General features: G+C 33.0%; 1 protein-coding gene across 5 annotated transcripts in view; it reads left to right on the forward strand.

Moving 5' to 3' along the window:
• The window catches only part of CCSER1 (coiled-coil serine rich protein 1), a 1,274,678-nt gene that overhangs the window by 868,998 nt on the left and 385,078 nt on the right, over window positions 1–20,602 (forward strand). The gene's annotated exons all lie outside the window — the stretch shown is intronic.

Below are 20,602 nucleotides of genomic sequence, written 5' to 3' on the forward strand. Positions count from 1 at the left end.
GCTCATTTGGTGGCCTAAACCTGGCCTGAACTAATATGAACCCATTTATAGTCTTTCATTTTCCCACTTAGCATGAACGTGTATATGTTTTACTACAGAAACATCAACGTGTTTGTACAGAGTGCTGCTCCAAACCCTGCTGGGAATATTCTAAAGATATGGCATATGCTCTGTATTACTATTTTAAAATCAGGGTAATTCCAAATTACCGGATATATTTGACCTGAAGAATTTTGGATAAGGCACTGTAGATCTTATATAGGATACATTTCACTCTAAAACCCTAAAAAAATAGCATCCTTTCTTTTCACAATATAAAAAAAATTTGAATTACCCTTGGTAAGTGCTTTGCGTGTGCTTATTAGTTCTGTAAGCACTTTACATATAGTCACTCATCATAACAAACTTTTGAAATAGCCACTATTATCATTCTCATTTCAAAGAAGAAAAATCCAAACAAAAAATGGCTTAAATAACTTGCCCAAGTGTTATAAGTGGGTGAAGCCAAGATTGAAACCTAAGGAATATGACTCCAGAGTAAAAATTCAACACTACACTATGATTTATAAGAAGAGAAATTAATAGATTTACTACAACTGGATATTTTGACTCTTGGCATTCCTCATGAGAATTATCTAAACTTGCTAAACAATCATATTCTCTGTCTCCCCACCTCTCTCTCCTTGCCTACTTATTTGTTGCATATAGGTATTATCTCATCCAAGACCAAGACCGCAACCACTCTTGTTTTCGTTAGAAACTATTTGACTACAAAGAATAGAAACCTAGTTAAAACTTACATTAAATTGAATAGTGTCGGGTACATGCATTTGCAGGGAATATATCTTGATCTTCTGGAAAATGGATGATAATCAGCTCCTTTTCTTTGTTTCTCTCTTCTCTAATTCTACATCATTCTTCTTTCTGTGTAAATTAGGTCACTTCTCTACCTTTTTTTTTTTCCTTAACCTATACTTTGTCCCTCATGACTACCACCAAATGATGGGCTCAGCTATCTACTGTGTAGCTGGACAGTCACTTCTAATTATAGACAGTGTGGTCTAATTTCCCCTAGCTCATCCACACAGTTCAATCAAATAGATATACTTTAGCAACAGGAATTAGGATTAGAAAAATGATTTTTTTCTTTCTCTTTTTTTCTCTTTTCTTTCCTTTTATGATATTCAAATGATAAAAGCACCATTTAACTCATCTTTGGATTTTACCACTTGTACTGTGGTAGAAGAGTCTCATGATCTGAATGTTCTCTTTAAGATAATTGTGGTTAGGGAAGATATACTGGTAGTAACTCATGTGGAATGAATGTCGGGGTACCATTTTCATTTTCTTTTATTATTTTTAAATCAAGAGGGGATGAGTTAGGAAAATACAAAATTTACCTGAAACATGCAGTTTGTGCAATTTTCCCGGGCTCAGACTTCTTAACCAGCTTCTGATCATCATCTCAAAGTTAGCTTCTCAATCACCCCTGTCTAAATCTATTACATCTTGGGGGGGAGATTAGCTTTCACTGATTAAAAATAACATATCCTATGAAGAAAGATAAATGTTGACAATATGGTAAATTAAAACAGTTCTCTATCCGGATTTATTTATCCAATGTATATCTAATCCATTGTATTTATTAAACCAAATCATTGCCGGTATGTGAATACTGAACATTAGTGTGACCTGTACTTCTCTTCTGTGTACTAAAGGGAGTGGGATCAGACAATATTCCACATGGGAAAATTCACAGTGCACTTGCTTGACCATTTCTATATGGTTTAGGGGTAGACAATCACAAATAGGACCTAGAGGAATATCTTATAAAACAGTTGAGAGAAAATATAAGGGTTATTTGAATCTGTATTTATAAATACTCAAAAATGTTAAATTCAAAATGGGTAAGTTAATGATATTTAGCAATTTTAACTCATCCACCTATTTATAACTGATGCCATTGTCAAACCAGATCATGAGTATTGTCCTACACTTGGATATGTTAAAGTTAATTAAAATATAGATTTACTTAATATTCTGGAAGTCTGGAATTTTAGAAATTAAACACAGTTGTTGAAACATGTGGAATCAAAAACTGGAAAAATGGTTCTTTGTACCTTTCTTGCTTCCAGTTATAGCCTATCAAAGATGTGATGTTGCTTTCTCCTCTAACAAGTTACATTTGATAATATATTAGCTCCGGTTTACTTTCTGGAAGTAAAGGTCACAAAGAATATTGAGAGTAAGTAGTACCTAGTACAAAAATGTCAAAAGTGTACAGAGGTCAGAAGCACCAGGGGAAACAAATGATCTTCCAATTTTGCCTTGAAAAAGATTTTACTCATCTTAGTGAGTAACTTTGGATGGATAAAAGAGGTGAAAGCCATCAGTTCCAGAATTGGCAACAGGAAAGTGAACATGAAAAGCATATTTAAGAAGCTAGCAAGTGAAAGTAATTCAAAAGAACAATGAGATGCTGCCTGGAGAACCTAGTAACTTCAGTATTAATTTCTTGAGAATGGAGTAATTCATAGATGTTTTTGTGTAGCACTCAGACAATTTGAGGTCAAAGAAAAGTGCAAATGATTTAGGTATTACTGGAGCCATTGACTTCAATGGGATCATAGAAAAATTTGTAAGAATTTTATATATGTTTTGCAGATGGAGACATCTGTGGTACAAAAATTGATTAAATTTTCCCTAAATAGGAAATGACTGTATAATAAGAGGCAGTGCGGCATAGTGGGATTTGTAGAGGGCGTATATTTTGGAGCTTTTATTACCAGTTCTGCTCTTTGCTCAGCAACGTGATGTTGAGCAAGTTGCATAACCTATGTCACTGAGGTACATAATCTGTACCTCAATTTCTTCATTTAAAAATTTAAATCCATAGTTGTATTTAAATCCTTACCCCATAGGATTGTTATGAATAGAGAAAATGAGATCGTATATCAAAAATAGTGATCTCAATGTAAGGTACCAATAAAAATACCCCATATGGAAGTTTTAAATGCTGTTACTGTTTATTGTTACTGTTACCTTGAATTAATAAAAGACAGTAGACATCCTAGTGTCTAGACAGTAGACATCTGAGTGTAAAGCCACTTCCTCAGCACCACATCTCAGATTGAATATTGCCTATTGAAGGAAAAATTCCCCAGGGATTCCTACTTGCAAAAATAGTACTTGATGCTTGGTTCTACTATGTTATTATGTTTGTCATATTGTATTGTGAGTCTTTTTGTTTGTCTCCACCATTCTATCACTTAGACTGAGTTTCTGGAGAACAGAGTCTTACTCTGTGTCCATCCATAAAATTTGGCATAGTTCCTAATATAAAGTAAGCACCCAACAAATGTTTGTTGTGTTAAATCTTGTTCCTTTTTAGAATCAGCAAGAGTTGGGTTTAGAACACCTATGCTAGTCTAGATCATTTGTTCCTTTTGCCTTTCACATATTTAATTAATTTAATATATTTTGGCTTCACTTATAATTAAATATTAAAGTTAATAAGCATATTTAATTTTTTCTCTTTAGCCTACTTAAAGAGATAGATGCTGGTCATGGTTGTTCACATTTTAGGTGAATTTGAGATATACAACTTTAAAATGGTGAGAATAATATTTATAAATCTCCAATTGTGGGGAAATTTTTAATATAGTTGAATTTTTAAAAATATCAAGTTTCATAATTTCAAATCTGATGATCCAAGTGAATTTTTAACTTGTATGATGGGGCTAATTCAACTGTTTGAATTACCCATTATTCTTTGTCAGGATTAAATTATGCAAGGTTTTCAGGCACTCGTCATGTTCATCTCATAAAACTACCCTGAACTGTGATTCCCTTTTGGACAGATAAGGCTGAATCAGGTGCAGAGGGGATCAGCTGATTGCCCAAAGTTAATCAATGTATGTAAATTGAGTACAGAGATTTTGAAATGATATAGTTAAATGGTATTTAAACTAATCTGTGATAATTAAGGAAAGACGCTCTTTAGAATGACACATGAAGTGATATATGAATTTGAGGACCAAGAGACTGAGCATTAGCATATAGAAAATATTAGGCATGGGGTGATAAAATTAATTGACAGACCAGGTTGTTTTGTTTTTTTTTTTAGCATCTACAAACATGATAAGAGATGAAAAACTAAGAGAATTTGAATTTTAAAAATAAAATAGAGATTATATATATTGCAGGAGGCCATAAATTGAATAGCTATTCTTTTCAACCCGACAACACTGAAAGTATAGAGTTAATATCCTAAATTCGTAAAGTAGTCTATAATAAAAAACAAAACAAAAAACCAAAAACATTAAACCAACTGGGCTCTTATCCCAGAAAATCACTGAAGCAAGAAATACTTGTATCAGGAGAGAGGAAAAGGGAAAGAGAGAAAGAAGAAGACAATAAAACAAAAAAATGGAAAGAAACCTAGCTGGCCAAATTTAATGAGAGAAGTGGAAAAGTTGTTCATTTTATAGACGGTCAAATGAAATTTCCCCTCCAACCTAGGAAGGACTACACTCAAAGCATAAAGCAGAGTTTTCAGTTATGAGAGGAAAATTCAAATACAACTTATTTCATGAAAACTGTGGGGAACTTTATAGCTTTGCTTTTATACCTTAAATTTAGCTTAAGTGTATTTTTTTTTTTACATCTTTATTGGAGTATAATTGCTTTACAATGGTGTGTTCGTTTCTGCTTTATAACAAAGTGAATCAGTTATACATATACATATGTTCCCATATCCCCTCCTTCTTGTGTCTCCCTCCCACCTTCCCTATCCCACCCCTCCAGTTGGTCACCAAGCACCGAGCTGATCTCCCTGTGCTATGCGGCTGCTTCCCACTAGCTATCTATTTTACGTTTGGTAGTGTATATATGTCCTTGCCTTTCTCTTGCTTTGTCACAGCTTACCCTTCCCCCTCCCCATATCCTCAAGTCCATTCTCTAGTAGGTCTGTGTCTTTATTCCTGTCCTACCCCTAGGTTCTTCATGACATTTTTTTTTCTTAGATTCCATATATATATATGTTAGCATATGGTATTTGTCTTTCTCTTTCTGACTTACTTCACTCTGTATGACAGACTCTAGGTCCATCCACCTCACTACAAATAACTCAATTTCATTTCTTTTTATGGCTGAGTAATATTCCATTGTATATATGTGCCACATCTTCTTTATCCATTCATCCGATGATGGACACTTAGGTTGTTTCCATCTCCTGGCTATTGTACATAGAGCTGCAGTGAACATTTTGGTACATGACTCTTTTTGAATTATGGTTTTCTCAGGGCATGCTGGGTCATATGGTAGTTCTGTTTGTAGTTTTTTAAGGAACCTCCATACTGTTCTCCATAGTGGCTGTACCAATTCACATTCCCACCAGCAGTGCAAGAGTGTTCCCTTTTCTCCGCATCCTCTCCAGCATTTATTGTTTCTAGGTTTTTTGATGATGGCCATTCTGACTGGTGTGAGATGATATCTCATTGTAGTTTTGATTTGCATTTCTCTGATGATTAATGATGTTGAGTATTCTTTCATGTGTTTGTTGGCAATCTGTATATCTTCTCTGGAGAAATGTCTATTTAGGTCTTCTGCCCATTTTTGGATTGGGTTGTTTGTTTTTTTGTTATTGAGCTGCATGAGCTGCTTGTAAATTTTGGAGATTAATCCTTTGTCAGTTGCTTCATTTGCAAATATTTTCTCCCATTAGTGTATTTTTAAAAGTTATGTTTTGGTTAGTTGAGATATTCCTATTACCAACCTATTTCCAAAGTCATTTTGTTGTCTATGTTTAGAACTTACTAAGGGACTGTTCTGAACAAATTAAGGGTGACTCCAGTTCTTATTTAGGGCTTACTAATTAAGTTATGGTGTCCCCTAAGGTCCTGACCCTGTCTCTTCGCCCTTCCTCTTTTGACACATTTTTTTCCTAGGTCATCTTATCCACCCTGGTGGCTGTAATGTTGGCTACCTGCTGATGTTCCTAAGTCTCCATCTCCATCCAGATCTCTTTCCAGACCTATGTCTATTCACTTATCAGACATTTCTATTAAATATTATTTAAATTTTAAAGATATGTAGATAGACAATTCGTAATCTTCATGTTCTTCCCTCCCCCAAACACCAATTTCTTTTCTGTTTTTTAAAACTTCTTTTAATGACACTACTTCTTAACAGTCCATTCCGGAAAACACAGAATCAACCTCATTTCTTCCTGCTCCTGTATGTTCCCACTCATCACAGTCATTACAGTCTCCACTCTACTTCAGATGTCTCAGTTACATTTCCTCCTGTCTATCCCTTTTCCACTGAATGAATTTGGATCTTCATTACCTCTGAAGGGAAAAATTAAAACCTTTTAATGGGTTCTCCAGCTTCTCTTCTTTCCCATCTCCAATCTACCCTCCACACTGTTGCCCGAGTGTAATTATGAGCCTTCCTCACTAAAGGTGTTACTATCTTCCTGTCACACAAAGAGAAGGGCTAAACTCCTTAGCACATCAACCAAAACTTTAGCAAATAGGCCTTAACTTATTACCATTTTAGAAATCTCTAAATTTCCCCATTTCTCCTTCAGTTAAACTATAATGGGGGGATTTTGTTTATTCTTTAAGACCCAGGCTAAATGGCATATCGTTTGGCAGAGTGAGTTGCCCATTCTGTAGCATATTTGTACTTACTGCTATTGTAGACATAATTACATTTTTTATAGTAATTAGCTAACGTGTCTGGTGGGCTACAGCCAGAGCTTCTCTAGGGTAGGTATGTGTTTTTTACATCTTTGCAATCCTCAAAACTTGATTTAAGAGCCTAGAACACAGGAGATATTTAATAAACATTTGCTGATGGACTGAATGCGTGACTTGGGAAGCTCTGTGAGTTTCTAGGGTGGCCTTCTTGAGGTTTGCAGGAATTACCACTAGATGTCACTAGCACATTTCCAATAGCAATATACCTGAGGCAGGGAGAACTAACCTTTACTGAGCACCTACTGTGTGCCAGGCCCTTTTTAATAATTCTGTGAAGTAGGTATTATTATCAGAAACCTACCTTGGAAGCAGATGCTAGGAATGATTAATAGGTCATACAGCTAGTATGATGTAAAGGTAGGATTAAAATCTACAGGTGTCTGCTATCAAAACCTATGGTTTTCCACAGTGGCAGCCACATTCTGTTTCTTTTCTGACAATTGAGCCTCCGGCCTCCACATGATAAATACCATTTGCCACCTTTTCTAACAAATTAAATCTTTACTGACAAAATAAGCTGTTATTGGGTTAGGCACTCTTATTTTAGACCTTTCGAGTTAAAAGTCAGAGACTTGGCTTCTCTAATAAGCTTTTCCTGAATAGTTTGAAAACAGACTACCATTCAAAGAAAACTTTTTAATTAAACGTGAGAATGTAAGTTTTGAACACGAGCAGTTAGATTTCTATATTATTACTAGTTTCTTTTTTTTTTTCAATTACCATTTGAAAATGGAGGCCTACTGTTTATAAGGTGATAGATTTAGTAATTAGGGCTGAATACATGAATAAAATATAGTCCCTACCTTCAACGGCTTGTAAAACTATGATATCTCCTTGATGCAAAGTCAGGAACATCATGATATTTTTACTGTGGAGGGTATTTAATCTGAGACTCTGAAGTTTAAATAGCATTTAGAGATACAAATCCGTTTGATAATGTGACCATCTATTCTTGGACCTTAAATACTTAGAAGCACATACTTGAGCATGGTGAAAGTGCACTAGCTCCTGCCTACTCACTCAAGATGTCATGTTTTACTTTTAGACCCAACTCTGCCTATACAGAGTCCCAAGCAAGACCCAGAACTTGAGGAGATACACATTTGTAGAAGTTCCAATTAGAGAACGGTTGTAAGAAAGTGTGATGAGATGGTGCTTAGACTTGAATGCTTGACTTGCACTTGGATGGACCCAGTCATCATATTTTCCAGCCCTGAGCACATGGTAGCACCAAGGCAGTCAGCCATTATGCAAATGAAAGAGAGATGAGAGAGAGGGAGGTGGCTCATGCCTCCCCATAAATTTTACAGCTTCTCTTTAGTTTAGTCAACTTCTGTATCGTATCAGACTCTCTAAACTTTCTGCCAAATTCAGTAGTCGTTGTTAATGTTTTTGCTTTTGCTATTGTTAATTATTTAAAGACGTTAAACCAACAACTAATTTTAAGTTGTACATTTATATACGACATGATAAAGTTCTCCACAGATTTTTTAAAGATAAAGAATTAATGCAGTCATGGAAACAGTTTATCTCCCTCACTTAATGTTTTATGTTGGTGAGCTTGAATTTTATGTGAAATTAAATTATGCGATTTGAAAGTTATCAGTATAAAAGGATAATACATCTTCAGTTTATTCTAAAAATTAGAAGTAATGTCAAACCCCTATATTAAAAATGCATAAAGAAAAGCATAATGTCGAAGTTAAAGGACCAACTGAATAATAAATTGTGTTTATGTTATTTGTACAGAAAGATATCTCTTTAGAAAAGAAACAAAAATACCCGTCAACCTTGATCAATATTTGCATTGAATTAAGAGAGTTTTAAATTATGTGAGGTTATTAGCAACATGTTTCTCAAATAAAATGTGCCCAGTTGGTTCTCCTTTCTTATCAGAAAACAGCAACAGCTTATGGGTTTTTTTGTTGTTGTTTTTGCGGTACATGGGCCTCTCCCTGCTGTGGCGTCTCCCGTTGCGGAGCACAGGCTCCAGACGCGCAGGCTCAGCGGCCATGGCTCACGGGCCCAGCCGCTCCGTGGCATGTGGGATCTTCCCGGACCGGGACACGAACCCGTGTCCCCTGCATCGGCAGGCGGACTCTCAACCACTGCGCCACCAGGGAAGCCCAGCTTATGTTTTTTAAAAACTGATACATCTAGAGAAATGTTCGGTGTATACACATCTTCCATCTTTTACTTTCTACTTTTGCCTGGCATAGTGTGCATACTCAAAACATTTATTTATTGAGATGTTGAATCCATAAATAAACGAATGGTTGGGTCAATCAAGGAAGTTAGAGGAAGATTTGGTGGATCATTCAGTGGCTTCCTTCTCTTGCTCCCTTGCCATCCCTGCTATTTTGCACTGAAAACAAACAAACAAAAATCACTATGGAAGCTCTAGGAATCCCTAGTGTATAGATTGCACACACTGAGAGACGAGACAGCTTAGTGATGCGAATGACCTGGAGCAAATCCCAGCTGTGTCACTTACTAGCTCTTGTAAAAACAATAGCAAAGCATTAGAAATTGTGCTTCAGTTTTCTTATCCTTAAAATGGGAGGTAATAACAATATCTACCTCATGGGGTTATTGTGAAGATTAAGTGAGCTTGAATATGCAAAGCCATTTGAACAATATATATCATTAATGTTTTAAAGGTGATTGTTGTTGTAGTTAAAGTGCAGAATCAGAAAGGTTAAGGACAAACTATCCAATAGATTTCCTGTTTTTTTTTTTTTTTCTCTCAAGTGATAAGCAAAACACAGAGGTCCTTTTTTTATTACAATTAACTAGATTCACTGAGTCGGAAGCTTTGGAAGTTTAGTTTAGTTTTGTTTTTAATAATTCCAAGAGAAAAAATATGAGTTAAAAATGATTTTACCTAACCATAAATGAGAGATTAGTGATTTTAAGTTTATTATATTTATTAAACTATTTTAATATAGTCAAGTTTTTATGTTTCTTTGCTCTAAAGAAAAAATGAGTAAAAACTCTATTTGTGAGTCTGTCAATGAATCATACCTAAAGAAACCTTCTGCATTCAGGTCATGAGCCATAAAAAGGTACCACCTGATGGCAGAATGTTCTGATTGCAGGTAAAAAGCTAAACAAAAACAAGCAGCTTTTAGTGCTAAGCTGACAAACGGAAACAATAAAGTAGTACCGTGCATTCCCACAACATCCATTTATTTATGTAAATCTTGGTTTCCTATAAATGAGCCTTGAGGCTTAGCAGGACTAGAAAACAGTTGGAGATTGTGAATACCGCCATTGAAGGTGAGTTTCCAGAGGTGGGTTCGAATCCTGACTTCACCTCTTAGCTGTTGAATTGACTTTAAGCAAGATAGTCAACTTATTCATGGCTCAGACTCCTTGCTCCGTACCTATCTCGGAGTTATTGTGAATTAAATAGCTTGTTTTTATAAGGTTCTTAGAATAGTATCTAATGCAGAGTAAGTGCCGTATAGAGTGCTTATTAAGTAGATAGAAGTACTATATTGCATATTCATTTCAGTGGGGTTTATGAGACCAAAACTGTCTTTTAAAGATATATTAGTGGTTTCTCAGGTGTTTCATACAGGGTTACAAAGTCCAAGCTCTGAAAGGTACTTCGCTTTTGTAACCTTGTATTGTAAGAAGGAATTTTATGTAGTGCTAATCAACCAACACCGTAAGGTAGAAAAAAAATTACTAAGGTAGAAAAAAAATTACTAAGAGCATCAGTTTTTTGTGGTGTTAACCGCACTTAAAAAATCCTGGCTTTGCTACTCATGACTTACATGGCCTTTGAAAAGTTATTTATTTTCTTAAAACCTATTTTCTTATTTTAGTTCAATAGTAAGAAAAGAAAAAATATTATATGTAATTTGTATCATACTTTACTTTCTAGCAAAATTCAATGGCTCCTTCTCTGTCACCCAAGTGATTAAGATTTGCCATCTTTGATATATCAAAATACACACCCAAAATCTGTTTTAAGTCATTTTATATTTATATGGTTCTAAATTTTATTGTATATTAGATAGCAAAACATTTACATTATGTATGTCAAACAAATATTTGATTATCTTGTTGATATATCTGAGACTGAACATTTTCTTCCAATCATTAATACTATGCTAAGGAATGATGCATGTAATTGTATGTATGGGTACTCCAAAAATAAAAGGAGAAATTTTAGAAAATTCTAATGAACATTATATCTGTTTTTCTTCTCCATTGTGGTTATCTGTTTATGGAAGAAGTAATGTAGTTACAGAGATTAATCTTCAAGTTTCTTCTCGACTAGATAACTTCATAGGAAGCTAAAGCACTGAATGGAAAATAAACTTTTATGAATAAACACCTTTTTATATTTCCCCAAAGAAAGCCGTCTGTTTATATGAACAAAGGCTTCATTCATAATTATACTCCAGTGCTCTTTCTGTTTTGCATAATACCTAACTTGCAACTTTCTCGTTGATATAGGTGTTAGACTATGTCATTTTGAAGATGAGTATTATGATCAACTCTTTCCAACAGTTTTTTGTAGAAGAGGTTTTCTGTAGTGAAATTTAGACAAATTTTTCAAATTTTGAAACCTTGATAATATAGCCTCATTCCATTCACAGTCAGTCTAGGTAAGGAAAATATGCTCTAGGATTCTCAGTGAATGTGCCAGTCAGAGTTTAAAAGATAACTTAAATTTCCTTCTTTAACAGAGTTAGGAAAAGTGAGTTCTTAAGGTTGCAATCTGCAGTTTTGATATTCATGTATAAAAGGGGGCAGATGTTCTTTTCTGCTAAATCATTCCCATAATACACTTTCCCTGTATTCAGAGATGAATATGCTTACTGTCAAGCCTTGGCAGAAGGTTTCAGGAAAACATTGATTAAACTCCATAGGTGAACAAAGGAGAGAAGAAGATTAGCCATTTAAAATGTAATGTTCTTTCAACCTTTTCTTAGCCTCTCTCCTCTTACACATTTTCTTTGATTCATACTATTAAGCCTAAAATCAACTATCATTTTTAATGTATTTTCACACAATTTAATTTATATATATATATATAAATATAATATATATGTGGTCAGTATCTATATGTGGTCAGTATCAAATCCCTGAGAACATTGCTAGGCCACCTTTTTAACATTAATCTTCACTCATATTTATAGAATTTGTATAGCTTCTAAATATATCTCAGAGATGTTAAAAAGAGGATAAAAATAGTTCATTAACAGATTCAAAATATGTTTTCTATAATCAAAATAAATGATTGGGTAAGTTTGTGAAATCAGTATTTCAAACCAGAGGTAACTCTAGATGCTGGCTAACAAGTATTTTGTACAGGTTATATATGTATAAATAGAAAAAAATCAACAAATATATGAATATTTATTATTACACAGTAGATTAATAGAACTGTTTATAGAGGTACATGGATAAATAAAATAATTGGTATATGGTAGGTAAGTAGACAGATAAATAGCTGTATCTATACATAAGTTATAGTATGTAATTTATGTTTATAAATATGTGTGAGTATAGCATGTTTTTAAAAAAGAATTCCTAGTTAGTAAATTATGAAGAAAATTAGGAGGATATATCGGGCTGGGAAGTTTAGAAAAATGGAGAATTTCAAACTTCATGGTGTTTTATAAACTGTCTAGTTTCACCTCCATAATTTCAAAATATACTGACTTGTGCAACTGAATTTACATGATGACTAAAATAGTTTAAGCTTGGTTTAGATATAACAGATATTACTTATAAGATATTCTTCCAAATGGGGGGAGGTATTTACATTTTTAATAACAATTTACATGATAATTTGCATATAGTATTCAAGGATCAATGACTATACCAGTTTTAATCCTTTAATTCAGTATTTATTAAATTCTTGCTATTATCAAAGAACTCAGAGTTAAATAAATTTTTGAACATGATTCTTGACCACAACAAAGTACAGTTGGAACAAAATTTGTGTATTGTTTATGGAAGTAATTGCATGAGACATAGGCTTCAGAGAGAGAGAGTTTCACTATGTAATTGTATCAACATGGTAATGACCAAAACTGAAAGACAGTGAGGACAGAGTGAATATGAAGGATGATTTGACCCATCTTAGATACTAATTCAGTGTTACCTGAAAGGAAGAAACAAAGATGATTGCAAAATTTTAAGTGTGATAGGGCTAATCATGTGACAAATAAAAGGAACTCAGAGGAAAGCTAAAATGTGGGTGATAGTTTAGTTTTAAACATTTTTAAAAGATAGAGTGAGTACTTGTGAAAATTCTCACTGTTTAGTTTATGAGAGGAATCTGTCAGAAGATAGAACAATTCTGGGAAGGCATCTTCAAACAGGAGATAGTTGAATCTAGGAGAGAAATTGAGATCTTCAGTGTGTAAGAAAAATAACCAGATCAAAAATAACCAGGATACTTGACTGTATTTACATGTCCAGTATGATTGCGGGGGGGAACCTGAGATGGAGATAGAAAAATAATCAGAAACAAACAAAATAAAGTCAAGATGGTGTCAGTAATCAAGGGGAGGGTTTCAAGAGGAAAGAAAGAAACCTCAGAAACATCTGTTCTCTTTTCTGTATTCTAAATAGATAAAAATCTCCCTCTCCCTCTCCCTCTCCCTCTCCCTCTCCCTCTCCCTCTCCCTCTCCCTCTCCCTCTCCCTCTCCCTCTCCCTCTCCCTCTCCCCCTCCCCCCTACCCCTCTGCCTTCCCCTTCCCTCCACCCCAAGCCCACCCCCTGCCTCTCTCCTATTCTGATTTGGAAAAGGGTCATAAAAAAATGGGTGTTTAAAGTGTTTTGATGTTTTAATTTGCATATTTAGGCTTTCTTAACTAAGTTCTGCATCTTTTGTCCTCAGGTGAGGACTTTAAATACTTCTCCCAGGGAGATGCAAGAGGGAGGAGATGTGGGGATATATGTATACGTATAGCTGATTCACTTTGTTATAAAGCAGAAACTAACACACCATTGTAAAGCAGTTATACTCCAATAAAGATGTTTAAATAAATAAATAAATAAATATTTGTCCCTCCTACTCCCCATTGGAGATTTATGTTATATTATCAAGCTCAGTGATACAAATGATCTCTTGTAACCTTTTTCCTACTATTACCAATTTGATGATTAGATTCATGATGGCAAAATAATAATGAAAAATGACTTGTTTCTGTTCCTAGTTCATATTCTTGAATATTAATCGTTCTACTAATATAGATCAAAAGATTTTTCAAAGCTCTGACACTTCCAACACAGTCTAGCATTAAGAATCTATCTGCTCCGTCAACCTGAAGAAGCTGTTAGCTAAGAGGAAATGCTCCATATTTTCTCCCTGTTATAGTAGAAGAATATGACTGTTAATTAGTTTTACCATTTTAAAGACAGGTGACACTATATATAAAGAAATTAAAAATATTTCACTTGGGCTCTGTGCTGTGTCTCCATCAACTGAACGAAAATATCTTTCCCAGGTTTTCAGAATATACATTATTAATTTTAGCATCTAATCATAAATAGGGATTTTGAGTGAAAATACACTTACTTTTTTAACTTTTAAATGATTTATACCAAAAAATATTGTTTAAAAATACAACTCTTTACTTTGAAAAGGAAAGTACTTTTCAAAAAATAATTCATGCTAGCAATACAATTGCTCTCAATCATTGAGAAAATTTTGGTTATAGTGTCTATTTATCACAGATACATTCCTTCTTTCCCAAAACAATCACTCAAGTTAGACATTTTTAAAAATTTAATGTTCTTTCTGGACACAAGTAAGTTCCTTCAAAGAAGAAAAACTATATGCAGTTCATTTCTAGGTCACAAACCTTGCATCTAGAGGAGTTCAAAAAGTTAATGAATAACCAAACTTTTTTTTTTCCATTTTGCACTTTAAAGGATAACACAACCCACAAGTATTTTATTTTTTAAAATAGGATAGAACATAGACTTTTAGAATAGAATGTAGACTTATTACATATACTGCTTCTATATTTTACCTGCTAGAAGCAGCTGTATTTGAAATTTGAAATGTTCCCAAACTTACTTTTAGTTAAAACTAAAATACATGTACAATTGTTTTTGCTTAATATACATTTAAAGCTATATTAAAGAGAAAATATAGCTTTACTATATTTTACTCTTTACTTTTATTCCTAGCTTTTTATAATCTTGATGTATTCCTGTTTTTTTTTTTTTCTCACTCATTTAAATATGGATTATCCTTTCTACTCAAAACTATTGGAGAGCCTTATTTGGAAATTAAGACTACCCCCCTAAAATAATTTCTAGTGGATTTATTCTGACATCCACAAATAGTTAACTTCTAATTTCATCATATGTATAACTGATTCACTTTGCTGTACACCTGAAACTAACACAACATTGTAAATCAACTATACTCCAATAAAATTTTTTTTAAAAAGTCAACATACAGAAAAGAGATGATTCATTATATATGATACTTATCACTCCAGTCCATTTTACATGTGAAAGATCATTTTGGGCAGAAGATTCTAACTTATTTCAGAGAGAATGAAGAAGAAAATACTTGTGTGGTTTGTTTCTCCCAAAAAGTTACCTAAGAATTTTGAAATTATTTTTTAACATTTTATAAACATATCCCACTTTGTTACTTGGGATGAAATTTGGATTCCGAGGAACTAATTCTATTTCAGGAATATGTGCATGTCTTTAAAAGTTAGTATAACAAATGAGGCCTGATTGGTTATGGTTTGGATAAAAAAGTCAATAGTAAATACTAATGAACCACTTGATACTATCACCAAGTCTTAACCTGAGTTCTATTAACTTTGCAGACTCGTAGATACGGAAGTAATTATTGACCAAACTTAAGATAGTTTACTGCTGACTCTCATTTGTTGTTTAATGATCAAAATTTCCATGAAGGTATATAATTCGTTACTAATGTATAACATATTTCAGCAACTTGACAGTTTTTTTCTGACTTTCCCACATATTTTGGTGCCTCAGTAATGTACAACTTGAAAAACCGTATGCAAGTATCAAACATGTTTTCTATTAGTTAAACATGAATCTCAAAAGATTCCTGTTTTTAAAATGATGCAAACAACCAAAACTAGGAGAAACTCTATCAAATATAATCTGAGGCAAGTGATAACCACAGCCCATCACTATAAATATGGATCTTATTCCTTTGGGAGAGTTTTTTGCTTTCTTATTCCAAAGAGATAACAGTACATTTAACTAATTACCAAGAAGGTCAAAGGCAAATAATATTTTTCTGTGTCCCTGCCCCTGAGTTAGCATGTCAGGAAAGAGCATTTATATTAAAAAAAAAAAAAAGATGAGAATCTGACACAATATCCTTCCCTCCTGAAAGCACACAGTCACTAAATAGGCTGTAGGACAGCCAGTCTTACCTTGAAGGAAGGTGGTAGTGTTGATTGACATCTTAGAATGAACAATTTTAAGTTCTGCATCAAGGCTATTTCATTAGTTCCAATGACTTTATCTAAATCTGAGCAGAAAATTCATGGGACCTGGCCAAATTCTTATGCAGGTCAGATTTCTACTCTATTGAATAAATATTGGAAGAACAGTAGGATAAAATTATAGCTGGACCTTTATTGTGCTACAGTCATGCTTGTTCAATGGTATCTTTTTATGAAATCCAAGTATATTTCATTTCAGCTCTTTTACTATATCTGTTCCAATGAACATACCCATGAATTTTATGAACAAATTGATTTTCCTTCAAAGAGCATAGTGTTCATTAAGTATTTCACATTTTGTCTCATTACTCACTTTGGAGTTTGATTAGTTAGATTCATTACAGCACTGCAACATAAAAACATTTTTCATTCAAGGAATTGCTTGTGATAAAAAATACAAAAGAATCAGTAAATTATTTATCAGGATACTTTAATTCTTCGTTGTAATCTGAATGCTTTTATAGGAATCAGAATTTTGACATGAGTATAGTCATTTAGCTAATGTCAGAAGTTATTTAATATAAAATAAGATAATCACCTTTGTATTTAATTAAGTAATTATGACATTTAAATGTCCCATGTTATAACAAGGAGTTAGGAAACCTGGAGTCTGACATGAGGTCTGGCCCAGACTAGGCACCTACTGAATATTCCTTAATTTTGTAAATCCTGAGTTTGAGCAAGTTGCTTAATCTCTCCATTTCCTTATAATTAAATTCATTGTGTGATACTCTTTCAGAATAACTATGCACTATCCCTGATTCTATTCCCTTACAGTTGCTTCTGTACTAGTTGAAGGCAGTTAAAATTCAGTTGTTTAATTTTGCCACTATAACAATTTATAAAAGGAGAGTACCTTAGAATTTGCTGTATGTAACTGAGACAGATTTTTGTATCTATGAAATTACAGTCAGTGTTTTGGAGCTAACATTGATACAGTGTCAACCTAATTTAATTAAACCCAGAACTAGTAGGCTGGCACTGCCTCAATATTTTCTGCTGTCCATTCTTTTGTTTATCTAATTATTTACCATTATAAAGAGTTCATATTTACTGTGAGCAGAACACACTGGCACAGATTTAAGTGCAGTAATAGAATTGCTTTGAATGATGACATCTATCTTTTCCATGACTCCTATGGATTTCATTGCTAGAATATGTTACTAAAATATAATATTTATCTTACTCTAAAGTAAAATCAATGCATCCTTTCCTGATGCACACACTGTATACTAATTGTTAATCTAGTTTTCCATTCTAAATGTTATTAAACTGTAGTAGAGTATTACTGCCTTAAATATTTTAGTTATAGTCATTAATCCTCTTCAGAAGGGAGATACATCCATGCAACTGAAAATAATATAAATATAACAGCATGAGAAATCCTGCATTGTTTATTTTAAAACTATGTCTGGCTTAAAAAATTAGAGATGCATATTTTTCCTTTGAGACTCATCTTACTGAACTGAGTACATAATTCCTCGTACCTGCATGCCTTTACACATGCAGCTGTCATCTCTGCTCAAGATACAGTTCGATGTCCTCTTCACCCCATTGACGTTTTCCATCTGGCGAGCTCTGAGGAGCCCTTGAAGACTTGACTCAAACAATCATCCCACTCAGACTGACCTAGCAGTTGCTCATCTGTGCTCCCACTCTAGGATATTCTTGCCTCAATTATGGTACATAGTACAATGTATAAATGTACCTGATTGACTCATTATCATTTCACAATTTGATAAACTCTTTGAATATAAGAACTATGTCTTATTATTTTTTAAATGTATTTCATTGAAGTATAGTTTATTTATGATGCTGTGTTAATTTCTGCTGCACAGCACAGCATTTCAGTTATACATATATATACATTCTTTTTCATATGCTTTTCCATTATAATTTTCCACAGGATATTGAATATTGTCTCCTGTGCTATATAGCAGAACCTTGTTGTTTATTTGTTCTATATATAATAGTTTGCCTCTGCTAATCCCAAACTCCTAATCCACCCCCCACCCACCCCCTCTCCCCCTTGGCAACCACAAGTCTGTTCTCTTTGTCTGTGAGTTGTCTTATTTTTATATCTTAGCACCTAGAACAATCTCTGCCATAGAAGTAAACACTCATTTAATGTGTATGAATGGATGAACAATTGAATCAACAAAGATTTTCATGTTTGGCTTGCTAAGTCTCAGTAACCAGAGTTGGGAAGAGTTGCATGAAGTTAAGCATCACGAACTGAGAGTCAAAGTCTTTTTCTTAGATGGATTTACATTTTATGATATCAAAGCTTGATCCACTTTAAAATTTTTTCTGACATATCTTGAACAAGAGAAAAGCCTTCTTTTATGCTTTAACCTAATTCTGTAATCCTTCTTTGAACTACCTTTCTATCTCTACATGCTACTTGTTTTTAAGGGAAAGCAAGGTTAATGTATTTTAAAAACTTCGTGGAAAGTAAGTCCTACGTGGGTTGCAAATGCAAATAGAAATATTGAATTTGAGCTAAATTCTCTCTATAAACTTATAATTTTATTTCTTTTATAGTTTAAAGATATTACATGAGATTAAACCTGGCTTCCATTTCAATAAATATATCAAATTAGTACCTATTTTAAATGTACAATTTCTATTATACATTTAAATTAGTATAATTTTTAAAAATGCAATGTATCAGGAGTTACGAAATAATTACTACTTTTTTTTAAGTAGTATATAATATACTGTATTTTAACTTGTATATTATTTACATGAAACATTATGTGTAATAACGTATATCTGAGGACTAAACTCTCATTAAAACTAATTTATATATAGAAGCTTGCTTTGCAGTAAAATCTAACATTATTTCTACTAAAAAACATATCTCAGCAATTTTATTGTTATTAGTGTTATAAACATTGCATATCAATAGGTCCTATAATAAATAGTATAGTTTATGCAGCAGTAGAGATCCATATGTACCCTGTGTTGGTAATACAAAGTATATGAACATTCATGTTTGTAAAGCAGATTAATTAAGAAGTATTTGCTTTACCAGAGGATTTTTTACTTTAGAATCTATTTCTTACCTATCTTGCTTCCCTAATGCCTTTACAAAATACTCAGATTTAAGAAAAATGCCTTACATAAAAATTTCAGAAATTCATTTTTTACGTCCCACAGATGTGTAGTTAGATGTATATAGCCCAGGGGATTCATCCAGAATGAATTTATTTTATAGTTTACAAATAAATATGAATAAGAAAAATGGTAGATATTTTGCATTTTAACCTAGAGAAATGAGAACTTCTGTACATCATTGTAAAATTTTAAAAACTACCTATATAGATTTTTTTTAAAAGTCTACTTAACCCAGGCAAGAGAATTAGCTCTTGTTAAAACTTATTTCAAATTCAGTGCCCCAATAAATCACAAGAGGCCTAATAAAAGTCTGAGTTTAAGCCCAGAATATATTAAGTGTATATTCTCCTTCTTAAAAATTTTTGCTTTCATGGACATTTTAGATAGTAAATTGACTGAAACTATATTCCAATATATAGGCACTTGATATCTATCCATTTATTTTGATAATAAGAGAAAAAAAACTAAAGATAAATCAGAGTGAGATCTATGAATAGTTTCTATCTAAAAGTAAATTTTCCATATATACTGTTTTAAAACAATTTTTTTCTAATAATAAAGGTAATGCAACTTCACTGTCATAAGTATAAGAAATATGTATAAAAAATGAATAAAATAAATCTATCTGTAAATTCAACATCCAAAGATACCTCTGTTAACACTCCAACAAGTAGGAGATTATTCGTATTTTCCATGTCTACTTACACAAGAAAATTTAGATGAAGAAACATACCATAACTCCAACACACTGTCCATCTTTCAGCATTTTTTCTTTTACATATTTTCCTATTTCTCTATTTTTCTATATGTGTATGTAGTATAGGCTCATATTTGTATTTTTATACTTTACAGTGATAAGAATTTCCAAACATTTGTCAGTTTCCACATTAGCAAAAATTTTTTTATGGCTTAATACCATAAATTAACGTAAATAATCATAAAAGAAAAATAAGGGAAGGTTTCAAACATGAAATTATATGGCCCTAAAATAAGACAGAATTTGTTATTTTATTCATTAGGAGATAGTCATAATTTAGAATGATAAAGTACTTTTAAATTTTCACATATTCATTTATAGAATAGACAAGATGAGAAGGAATATTTTATATGAATTTTCATAAAGGATGGCAGACAATTGAGATAAGAGCAACTATTCTGTCACAAATTTTGGATTATCAATTATGCTATGCCTGTTACCATGTAGCACTATGTACTTCACAGCAAAGTACTCAACA

This window comes from Orcinus orca, chromosome 4 (genome assembly GCF_937001465.1).
Source record: "Orcinus orca chromosome 4, mOrcOrc1.1, whole genome shotgun sequence".
NCBI classification, from domain to species: Eukaryota; Metazoa; Chordata; class Mammalia; order Artiodactyla; family Delphinidae; genus Orcinus; species Orcinus orca.